The following is a 12102-nucleotide window of genomic DNA, read 5'->3' as shown; positions in this document are numbered from 1 at the left end:
ATTATATCTATAATTTTAAGTACAGGGCCATTCTGTGTTTCTAAACTTTCCATGTCAACCTTTCCCCACACTGTGCCTTTCCACACATTTGCTTTATTTAAATAAAATTTTATTTTTATCAAACTTACATGCACACAGTTTTAAAAAATCATAGAGCAAAACTCGTAATGAAAAAAAAAAATTCTTCTCCAACTTTCAAATTATGCTTCCCAGAGGCAACCTCTTTCCTGTCTTTCAGTTGTTTCTTCTGGAATTTTCTCCATGTTTCTGAATAATATGCTTATAACTGGTTTACTGAAAGGCTCAACTAGATGACGTACAAACAGAAAAATGGCTTTATTTTTCTCCATCCAAAGCCTTTGCTCTGTCCCAGCCTTAATGCCATCTCAGGCATATCCTCGAGTGTATAATTATAATTTAGACATCATAATTTTCTGGGGAAGTCAGTCTAGACCTACTTGTATGTGTCAATCAAATCTGGGTTAAAATGTCTCCCTTCTCTCAGCTCAGGTCTGGCCAGTGGCTGAGGGCCGTGTAGGACGAAGATGAGGCCGGTGTGCTGGTCAGGGTTGAACATCCCTCCGATGCAGTAGTTCCTTTCTTTGCCTGCGCTTGGCTCGCCTGAGAAGCCCAAAGTAAACCCAGTGGTAGTCACAACTCCAAGGTTCTGGAACCCTTAGCGCTCCCTGGCACCGGCATGGCTGAGAACAGAACTAACTGATGTTCACGGAAGAGTCACACTGTCCACTTGGTTGTTGAACGCCTCCCCTGTGGATGGGTGCTTTTTGGTGAATACAAAGAGCCCATAGATACATCCACATCCCCCTTCCCAGTACTCCCTGTCTTGATATTGCAGTCTTATTCATTACAAGCCACTGGCCAGGAGTCCCTTTCTAACGTCTCACAGGAGTGATCACTCACATGTACTGCTCGAAGCTCTAGACGCTGGGAGGGCATCCTTCACCACTGCCTTCAGAACCGCCTCTGAGTGAGGCTGCAGTGCAGGAGAAGTCTATTCTGAGCCGCACAAACATATAATGTCAAACTCATCAGGAATCTGCTTGAGTTCTTTCCTCTTCCTTCATTTGGCCAAAGGGGTTCCCAAGAGCACATGGGTATGAGTTGAGGATGATGTTTTGGTGCAACAAGGTAAGTAATATGGGAATCTGGGCCGTGTTTCCATGCAATTTACTTGTGCCTGGGTTAGATCCTGAAAGTACCATTTCTGTTTTTTTTTTTTAAATTGAAGTATAATTGATCTGCAATGTTGTATTAGTTTTATCATTTTTGTTTTACAATGGATTGCTGCTGTGCTCCATTTTCCATGCCATCTTTCATGAATTCTCCCAATTGTTAGTTTTATTAAACATCATAACATGGGACAAATACACTTGCGGAAAATTTATGCAAGAAGTTTATGCAAGAGAAAACACTTAGACTAAATACTCTCTGTGAAAACTGTAATATAAGGCTGGCAAATTCTGGGCAATTTCAGCCTGCAAAGCACATTCAATTATTCCTCAGCCACAGATCATTTACCTGTTTTCATAAATGGATGTGGAAGCTTGGAGTGCACGAGCTTCTGTGTTTCTTCTCCAGCATTTCCTCGAACTTCGTGCGTACACTCGAATGTGGACTCAAGCAAGAATTTGCTCTCTGGTTACATCAAACCACAGTCCCTTATCCAGCTATGTCTGTGAAAGCCACTGACCTGGCCATAGCTTTATGTTGTTTCACCTACTCTCTCCCAAAGACAGGAACATAGTAAGAGTGAGAGTTCCAGGTCACCTCCCCAGTGTTGCCCAAGAGAGGAGAACTGGAACTTCAGTGGAGGCTCCAAGCTTGTGTCTCTGTTCTACTCATTGCTAATTCTCTCTTGAGCAGAGAGACACTTTCCTTTTCCAAATGGGTCCTCCTGAGGCCCATTGCTTCTCATCAAAGGTACATCACTTGTATTACCTCTATGGTACATGTTTCTAGTACAATCATATTACCAGTATTGTAAACATTTGCCCCATGATCACATTATAAAGAGATGTTGCTTTTTAGTTCTTAAAAAGCAGAAAGCCAGCATGTGAGATATTTCCAGATAATTCTTGCTCTTAATACTTCTTTTCTTCTGCTCTGACTTGGGACACTGAGTGGTGATTATAATTGCTCTATAACACAATGGAATGGATTATTATAGCAGAAGAAAATGTTCCAAAGGAGCGCTTAAATCCGTCAAAGCATCCCTTAGCCAAGGTTGCTAACTTAAATGAAGAACTGTTAACAATGTATCTCTTTCATTTGTTAAATGTCATTCTTGACCTTTTATTGTTTCACATTTTGAAAGGAAATTATGGTAAAATTGTCTGAGCTACCCTCCTCTGGATCCAAAGTCTATTTAGTTCTATACCTTGGGTTTGCCCTGAGCTGAAGCTGTCTATACAATCCAGATCCTCTTTCCACAGGGAGCCTGCCAGACCATTTCCAGGGGCAGCAGGTGAGTTTAAGGCCCCCATGAATCCATTCATATTATTACTGAATCCGTAATGGACTCTGGTGTGAGCTTGTTCTGTTCAGAGTCCATATAGCTCTTATTAGGGCCTAATACTGTGTGCCTTTCCTGCCACGTTCACAGATCCTTTGTTAGACTTTTAATATATAACAGTAATACAATTGATAAGAATGAGAAAAGAGCAAACAAGATGATAAGAGAGGCAGAAATAGGTCCTATGAGAAAGTGTCTATGGAATTATAGGCTTTATCCTGAAGAAAAGGTAAAAATCTGAAGGGCCATGCTGGTCAGTGAGGCTTCCTGGAGAAGCAGGGCTTAGGAGGGTCTCTGAATGAAGGGTAGGAATCAGAAATGGAGGCAAACTGGGCCTTCTATGTAAGGGAAACAGTGGGAGCAAGTGCGTGGGGGCTGGAATGCTGTGGTTTTATGTGGAGGGAGTAGACCCACGGCACCGGAGTAGAGATTTTGTGAAGGAAGGAGTGAGAGAGGAGCTCGCGCAGATGGATGGATTTGGGCAGTGTGTCGAGTCCTAGGATGAGGAGATGGATCTACTGATGGGGTATAGTTTGCTGGAGTTAAGAGCACTGGATGCTGGAAGGCTAGCCAGGCATCAAGGCCATAGTAACTGGAATAGAAAGAAAGAAGTGGCCTGAGCATCAGTGGGGTGGGCATTTTACAGTTCTCCATGACTCACACTCCCTCACTTTATAGACTGTTCCAACCTCATTCCAATGGCCACAGGGATTGGTTCCAGGATGATAGGCATAGGACATAAACAGAGCCAGTCAAAACTTTAGTTTGGAGTGGGAGGAATGGAGGCACAGAACTGTCAGATGTTGACCGCCGTCTTCAGCACCTGGGAACTCTCTCTGCGGCAGGTGGGGATGAGGCTAACCCACCGGCCGAGGCAGAATCCGGAGATGAGGGAGTGAGGAGAGACCTGACAACCTAACGACCTCGTTTGGGTTCCTGGACACAGTTGTGCCATTCTAGTTTTCCAAGCTACATAAGTCAATAGATTTTGACACTTACAGTTAAAAGAGTCCAAATTAATACAGATATTACTTTTTACGTCTCAATAGGATTATTAGAGTGTAGAGAAAATGAGGAGTCAGCAACTGACATTTTTATTTGGGTAGTCAGGTGTATTGAGCATAGTGGCTAGCGTGCACTTGTATCCAGTTTTGGTGAATGAATGAATGAATGAATGAAGCAGGACAAAGGGAAAGTGTCAGAGTACTGATATTGCTTTCAAATATAGGATGCTTAATTTTTTAAAAATACATATTTTATGAGTAAATTCTGTTTAAGCTGTACCATACAATTACACCTCTCCACTGCTATGAAATTGGTAGCGATTAGAGGAGGAAGAAACTTCTCACAGTGAAGGAAAACAGGGAGGAAGAAAATGAGGGGGATATGAAATGTCTGCGGCAAAAACGCAACTTTTCCTTATTTACAGCCCTAGAAAAATAAATGAAAGTATATTCCAGCGCCATTAAAAGATGGTGCCGCATCATGTAATGTGTGATCATTTATTGGGTGGGCCAAAATGTTTGTTTGGTTTTTTTCCGTAAGATGGCTCTAGTAGAGCTTTGTTGTCTTTAACGTCATTTGAAACCATTTTGTTTAGAATTGTATTGTGACAGCTGTCATATCAGCGTGCATTTAAAAAAAAACATCAAAATGGTGAATTTTGTGTAGTCATTTTAATATTGAATATGGAAGAAAAAAAACAACATTTTTGGAATATTGTGCTTTATTATTTCCAGAAAGGTAAAAACGCAACTGAAACGCAAAAAAAAGATTTGTGCAGTGTATGGAGAAGGTGCTGTGACTCATTGAACGTGTCAGAAGTGGTTTGCGGGCTTCCCTGGTGGCGCAGCGGTTGAGAGTCCGCCTGCCGATGCAGGGGATGCGGGTTCGTGTCCCGGTCCGGGAAGATCCCATATGCCGTGGAGCGACTGGGCCCGTGAGCCATGGCCGCTGAGCCTGCGCGTCCGGAGCCTGTGCTCCGCGACGGGAGAGGCCACAACAGTGAGAGGCCCGCATACCACACACGCACAAAAAAAGTGGTTTGCGAATTTCCATGCTAGAGATTTCTCGCTGAATAATGCTCCATGGTCGGGTAGACCAGCTGAAATTGATAGTGATCAAACTGAGACATTAATTGAGAACAATCAACGTTATACCATGCAGGAGATAGCAGACATACTCAAAATATCCAGATCAAGTGCTGAAAATCATTTGCACCAGGTTGGTTATATTAATCGCTTTGATGTTTGGTTCCACATAAGTTAAGCAAAAAAATCCTTCTTGACCATATTTCCGCATGAGATTCTCTACTTAAATGTAACGAAAACGTTGCGTTTTTAAAAACAAATTGTGATGGGCAATGAAAAGTGGGTACTGTACAACAATGTGAAACAGAAGAGATCATGGGGCAAGAGAAATGAACCACCACCAACCACACCAAAGGCTGGTCTTCATCCAAAGAAGGTGATGCTATGTATATGGTGGGATTGGAAGGGAGTCCTCTATTATGAGCTCCTTCCAGAAAACAAAACGATTAATTCCAACAAATACTGCTCCCAATTAGACCAACTGAAAGCGGCATTCAATGAAAAGCGTCCAGAATTAGTCAACAGTATACGTGGAATCTTCCAACAGGATAACGCAAGACCATATGTTTCTTTGATGGCCAGGCAAAAACTGTTACAGCTTGGCTGGGAAGTTCTGATTCATCCACCGTATTCACCAGACGTTGCACCTTCAGATTTCCATTTATTTCGGTCTTTACAAGATTCTGTTAATGGAAAAAATTTCAATTCCCTAGAAGACTGCAAAAGGCACCTGGAACAGTTCTTTGCTCAAAAAGATATAAAGTTTTGGGAAGATGAAATTATGAAGTTGCCTGAAAAATGGCAACTTTTTCAGGCAACTTTTCAGAAGGTAGTGGGACAAAAGGGTGAATATGTTGTTCAATAAGTTCTTGGTGAAAATGAAAAATGTGTCTTTTAGTTTTAGTTAAAAACTGAAGGCACTTTTTGGCCACCCCAATACATTAGCACAGTGTTCTAGTCTTTTGCTAAAGTTAGTAAACTGCTCGACAGCCTCTTTTTCAGAAGATTGCTTTCATTTCTTGATGTGTTCAAGACTTAAGTTGGGCTCTCGCAGCAGAAGCAAGAAGGATGCGGCTCCACGAGAAGAGGAGGGCTTCACAGGCCAAGCGGGGATGTTACCATGCACGCCAAGCACACATCCCACACCCTCTCTTACAGTGTATCATTGACACTCTTTCCAGAAGTATGGTTCATGTCCCCTCTCCATGAACTTGGGCAGGCTTTTGATTTGGTCATAACCAACAGAGTGAAGGTGACTGTGTGATTTCTGAGGCTAGGTTGTAGAAAACAGGCAGCTTCTGCCTCATTCCTTGAATACTGACACTGGAGTTCTGAGCTGCCATGGAAGCAGTCCAACTGCCCCAAGGCCACCGTGCTGTGAGGAAGCCCAACTAGTCCACAAGGAGAGAGCACATGAAGAAGCCTAAGACCACGAGAGTAGGGAGAGAAATGCCTGGCCAGCCTCTGGCTGTTCCAGACACCCCACTGGAAGTGGGTGACTCCAGCCACTGTCTGATTGCAACTGTAGGAAAGAACTGCTGGATCAAGCCCTTCCTGAATTCCTGACCCATAGAAACCATGGGGTAATTTGTTGTTTAACAATGATAACCAGACTGTTATGTAGTCACTGGAAGGGGCTTTTTAGCTATTACTGGATCTTGTGATATCCTGGAAAATTTCAGACCCAGATCTACTTTACTAATTCGCAAATGGATCCTCCCTTGGCATAATTGACTTTGTCTGCTCCCAAGAGCAAATGCGTAGAATGTCACATAGACCACTTGAGCTGCCTCTACTACGGCAGTCGGCCTCTGAAAAGAGACATAAAAACATAGCTTATACCTCCACTGAAAGATACAGTGTATGCAATTAGCAGAGCTCAAATACTAATGTAAATCACCTAGGTTTGTTCTTAATCATTCCTCTAACAAAGACAGAAAAAAATGAATTATTTATCATGTTAGCTTTAACCACTGGAAATGTAAAATTGTTACATGTATACCAAGGTAAGGCTTGTTACAGTCTTAATTTCCCAATAACAATGGAAAATTTTGTCAGTGCACAGATTAGGTACTGAATAAATGTTCCAGTAAGATTACACTATGTAGCTTTTGTAACTCAATGTGGTGGAATGTTGCATTTTCCTGCCACTGAAAATAGAGTAAAATGCAGTTATTAGAATTACTGCAAAATCTATACGCACGTTTTCAAATATAAATGGCATACTATAAACATAAATCATTCAACTATAGTGTGATTATGATGAAATAATACAACATGGACATAAATGAAGAGAAATGATGCTGAACTGCTTTTTCAGTTACACGATTTAAAATTCTACCGTGAAGATCAGAATTGTAATTGGAAAACTGAGTAAATACTGTGGCAGTAGTTTTAACCTGAGAAAAGCACCAATTCCTTTAAAACTGAAATTGTAGACATACATTCCTATTTATCTCACCAGGCACTTCTTTTGCACTGTCATATCACAAGCAGAAATGAGATAGGATGTTAGCTTAAATCAGAGATAAAATTTAATCTGGCGAGGTGGTTAAAATGAAAAAGAAGCAATGGTTTTGTTTGAAAGGCTCCAAATAAGAAGCAAAATATAGGGGTCCCATAATGTACCATTATCTGTATCAGCCCACAGGAAAGCAGGAGGCACTGGTGGCTCACATGTCAAATACGTAGACTTTCTACATTTTTCAAAATGAGTGAACTTTGTACCCTCAGCTGCACTCCAGCTGTCTGACCTCACAAGGGCAACAGAGCACAAGGGGGTGAAATATAGCACTAGGAAGGTGTGAAAATTGCTTCTCGTCCGAAGCAGGAAACCAGCAGCACCTGTCCATTGATTCCAACAAGACCATTGACGGAGTCGCCAAAGCTGTACCCAACAGTGGGTAGTGATCAAAATTCAGGATCAGGGATGTGGGGAGAGGAGAGACAGAAAAACCGAGAAAAGGGCTCAAAGCAGTTTTGTAACCCTCTTGTTCTTGCTGATAAAGAGCAAGAGGTGGGCTTCCCTGGTGGCACAGTGGTTGAGAGTCCGCCTGCCGATGCGGGGGACGCGGGTTCGTGCCCCGGTTCGGGAAGATCCCACATGCCGCGGAGCGGCTGGGCCCATGAGCCATGGCCACTGAGCCTGCGTGTCCGGAGCCTGTGCTCCGCAACGGGAGAGGCCACAACAGTGAGAGGCCCGCATACCTCAAAAAAAAAAAAAAAAAAAAAAAAGAGCAAGAGGTTTACATAGCCATAAAGAACCCTGACGAGACTTCCAGAACTACTAGAACAGTTCATCTCAACTGTATCAATGTATCGATGCCAGTGCCCCTCCTTATGATGAATTTCGTGTAATTTCTCCCCTTTTATTATCTTGAAAGGAAATGCTGCTGACCTAGACACAGAATTTTTTTAAAAGACCTTGAAATGGCCTAAATATAATACAAAAGCATAAGAAAAGGCAAGCAATATATGATAACCTGAGGTGTATTTCAACGTATAGATGCTCAGCTCCAAATACTGCTATCAGCTACATGTGGCATCACCGTGAGCGTGAAAGCAGCAAACACAGCCGGGCGTAGAGTGGTAAGTTGTTGCACTGGCGCATTCAGTACCAGGAGCTGTCTTTTGTCATCGGTGGTGCGATTTTCCAAAATTGGGAGCAACTTTTGGTCAGGTTCCAGATGAAACAAAGTGCATCCTTTCCTTGATTTACACAATATTCCAGAAAAATAGAGCATTACTAAAACTATGGAAAGGACTTCATGTTTATCTATAAAAGAGTTTTTTTTAAAAAAGAGGGTGAGTTCTAGTCTCAGGTAATCATGAATGTGTTTTTCACTTATGTGAATGTCCAGTGGGGGGATTTCTGCCAGTTAAGCAGGAGGTGAGGCAATTTTTCACCATATAGGGCTAAACATCCTGCCCCCCACTCTCATTAAATATCAGTAGAATCCCTGCCATGATTTGGACAATTCATTAGTCCCCACGAATTTCCAAAACACCACTGATTTAGATGAATCAGAGCTCTGGCTTTCATTTAGATGGGATCATACTCTCCCAATGAATGAGAGTCTATCTTCTGCTGGTTTTGGAGAAGGGAGAACTGGTATGTAAGAGAAAGGACAGGAGCCCAAATACTGGAGACTTTGAGGATGGGTGGGGAGGGGCTGAGTCACCCAGCGGAGAGTCCTGGCGGAGTCCGCTGGGCTTGGGATGGAATTCCGTCTCCACAAAGCTGTGAGTTGTGAAGGCAGAATAGAGATGTCTCAGGCATGCCCAAGTTTCTCTCTTTATAATAGAGTTAAGAATGTTCATAAAAAGCCATCCAAGGTTGTTCTTTCTGAACCATCCAAGTTACCTTGGGACTGCGCGCCATGGCAAAACCCAGACGAGGGAATGAACAATACCGTTTATAAGTATCCAATACCCTCCTGTCCTCTGTCTCTGACTCTGTCACAGTTGGGATGTGCAGTTTTTTCCTCAGAGTAGCTCTGCTTGCAGCAGAGAGAAAAAGGTTCCTAATCGGGCTTATTTTTCCAGGGAGTCAGGATGGTTCCCTTCTGGCACTGTTCTCATTTCTTCATCCTTTCAGGAAAATCTTTGCTTTTTCATGAACCGTGTTAGATTCTTAGCATGGATGCAGTTTGTTAAAAAAAAAAAATCTCTTTCCCACACACAAAAAACAAAAGGTTGGGTTCTATGTCACTGAGTCCAAAGGTGTCCCCATAAGTCCCCCATGGACAGTCGCCATGAGAGTTCCCTTCTGGGGCTGGGAGCCGGGCAGGTCCCTGTCTGGAGCTGGAGGCTGACCTGGCCATGTGTGGAGCAAGCCCAGCATCTTCTGCCACCAGGCACAATTTGGTGATGGGGGCTGTCTGGCTGCCCCTCCCCCCACCACGAGAAGTGACAGCACAGTTGTCAGCACAGCCACCGACCAAGTGCCTGTGCAGGTGCGGGTGTACGCTGGGACCTGCTTGACCACAAATCCCAGCACTAAGGCAGACCCAACAGCAGCCCTGTCCTCCCATGTCCATTCTGGGCTATTCTGTGAGAGTAAGTCTTGCTTCCTTCTCCCTCAGCTCCTCCTCCTTCCTCTCCTGAGTGACCATCATCCCAGCAGTGAGAATGCAGTGGTCCTCCACATTCCCCATACAGGCCAGGCCTCTCGAGCAGAATTTCCCTTCTATTAAACCCAGGAACACCTTACTCCAAATGAGCTCTTCCCCCGCATTCAATGCCAATTTTTTTGTGTGCCTCTCTGCAAAAATCCTTCTAATCTTACCACATGTACAATGGTATTTGCTCCTTTCTGATGGGGTATGATCAAAAGTTGGACTCCTTACTGAGAACACATCTGAGTTCTGTTAAGCAGTTGCCCACAGACCCTGCAGCGCTTGGGACCATGTAATGGTCCCCCTAATGCTAGGGGCCACTGGCTCTACCACACTCATCACTTTTTCTCCCTTGGATGGCTTCGCATGCAACATTACCATGGCCTTGGCCGCCATTTCTTGAGAGAACACCACTTTCTTGGCCTCCACTGAGAACTCTGAAGTCTGACTTATGGTTGGTGCCCAAAACGTGCTTAAGGCTTTAGGAGATTCTGTCTGGGCAGATGGAACAGAGATGAGGGGCTTTGATTAGACTGAGCATATCTGCCAACATCCTCTGTTACCCTTCTAGGAAAAATGTCAGTATTTGAATAAATTGTCGGTCTATGGACAACCACATCTGTCTGACTCCAAAGGCAGCTCTTACCCGTCCTCCTTGTCTCCTGACCCACTCCATGCTGCAGCTCCACTGCACTAACTGTTCCAGAACCTCATACCCCCGAAAGGTGCACATGCCTTGCAATTAAGAATAAGGAAAAAATATATGTATATATAACTGGATCACTTTGCTGTGTACCAGAACCTAATACAACATTGTAAGTCAACTATACTCCAATAAAAATTTTTTTTAAAATTAAAAAAAAGAATAAGGAAAATACATCAGATTTTTTCCATCAATTGTTATAGAAGTATATAAAACAAGGACCCACTATCTTTTTTTTTTTTTACAGAATTTTTCTTAAATTAATTAATTTATTTTTGGCCTCATTGGGTCTTCATTGCTGCATGTGGGCTTTCTCTAGTTGTGGTGAGTTGGGGCTACTCTTCGTTGCGCTGCACGGGCTTCTCATTGAAGTAGCTTCTCTTATTGCGGAGCACGGGCTGTAGGTGTGCAGACTTCAGTAGTTGTGGCACGTGGGCTCAGTAGTTGTGGCTCATGGGCTCTAGAGCACAGGCTCAGTAGTTGTGGCGCACGGGCTTAGTTGCTCCGCAGCATGTGGGATCTTCCCCGACCAGGGCTTGAACCTGTGTTCCCTGCATTGGCAGGCAGATTCTTAACCACTGCACCACCAGGGAAGTCCCCAGGACCCACTATCTTTTAATTATAATCACTAAAGCAATTTAAAATCTAACAAAGCTTCTCTCATAAGTACAGAATATATTTGTGATTTTTTAAAAAGAAGGTAGAAATTAGCCTTGTGTTGCCACGTTGTCGTTTGCTTGTGGACTTCAAAATTCAGTTTCAGTTGGAGTTGCTTGTGAGTGAGGCACCATCATTAATCTTTCATTCCCGGGCCACGTTTCTTCCCTTGGTGACTCTTGATCTCCTCTTTTTGTAACAGCTGCCAAGAATTCAGTCCTTCCCCCAGTTGGGAGAGAGGCATGAGCCTCTTGTAGACTTCTGTCTCACTCAGAGTTACAATATGAAGTTTAGTCATAGCACATTTTGAGGACAGGAAAGAGTCATGAAAAAAAAAACCAAACAAAAAACCCCCCCCGAAAACAAAAAGCCACCATCACTCCAAGCCAGCCTGCTTCTGATGCACCGAACAGTCTCTGTCATGCTCCAGGGTCTTGCTTACGCTAGAAGTATCCGTCACCCTGCTATTTTCCCATAGTGGTGACATTTTTCTTTAGCTGAGCCATAAAGCTTGAACTTGGAAAGGAGAACTGTGGGAGAGTAGTCACCAGTGAGCAAACACCAGCTGGGGACAGCAGGATCTTGAATCAAGTTTGCTACATTGCTGGAGGTCATGAAAGCAGGCTGAATAAAGTCATATTTTCAATCTACATGGCCTTCCCTTCCTTTTCTGAGAAAACATAAACTATAGGATTTTATAAGAAAATGCTGTGGACAAAAAAAATCAAGAAAAAGAGTAAGAGGAGATAAATGAGATATAGGAACAAATGAGCAAGGAAATTAGTAAAATAAACAAAAATACATAAACTTTCTGGAGGGCAGTTTGACAAAATGTACAGAATTCATCAGAGATGTGTATAGCTTCGATCCCAAATACCCACTTCTAGGAATTTCTCTTACAAAAGTAATTAGAGAAGTTTATAAACCTTTAGCTTCAGAACATTTGGCCTAACATTGTATGTAATGACAGAAAAGTTGGAGACAATATAAACATTCAATAAT

The sequence above is a fragment of the Phocoena sinus genome, chromosome 7 (assembly GCF_008692025.1).
Source record: "Phocoena sinus isolate mPhoSin1 chromosome 7, mPhoSin1.pri, whole genome shotgun sequence".
NCBI lineage: Eukaryota > Metazoa > Chordata > Mammalia > Artiodactyla > Phocoenidae > Phocoena > Phocoena sinus.
This window is presented reverse-complemented; position numbering follows the sequence as displayed.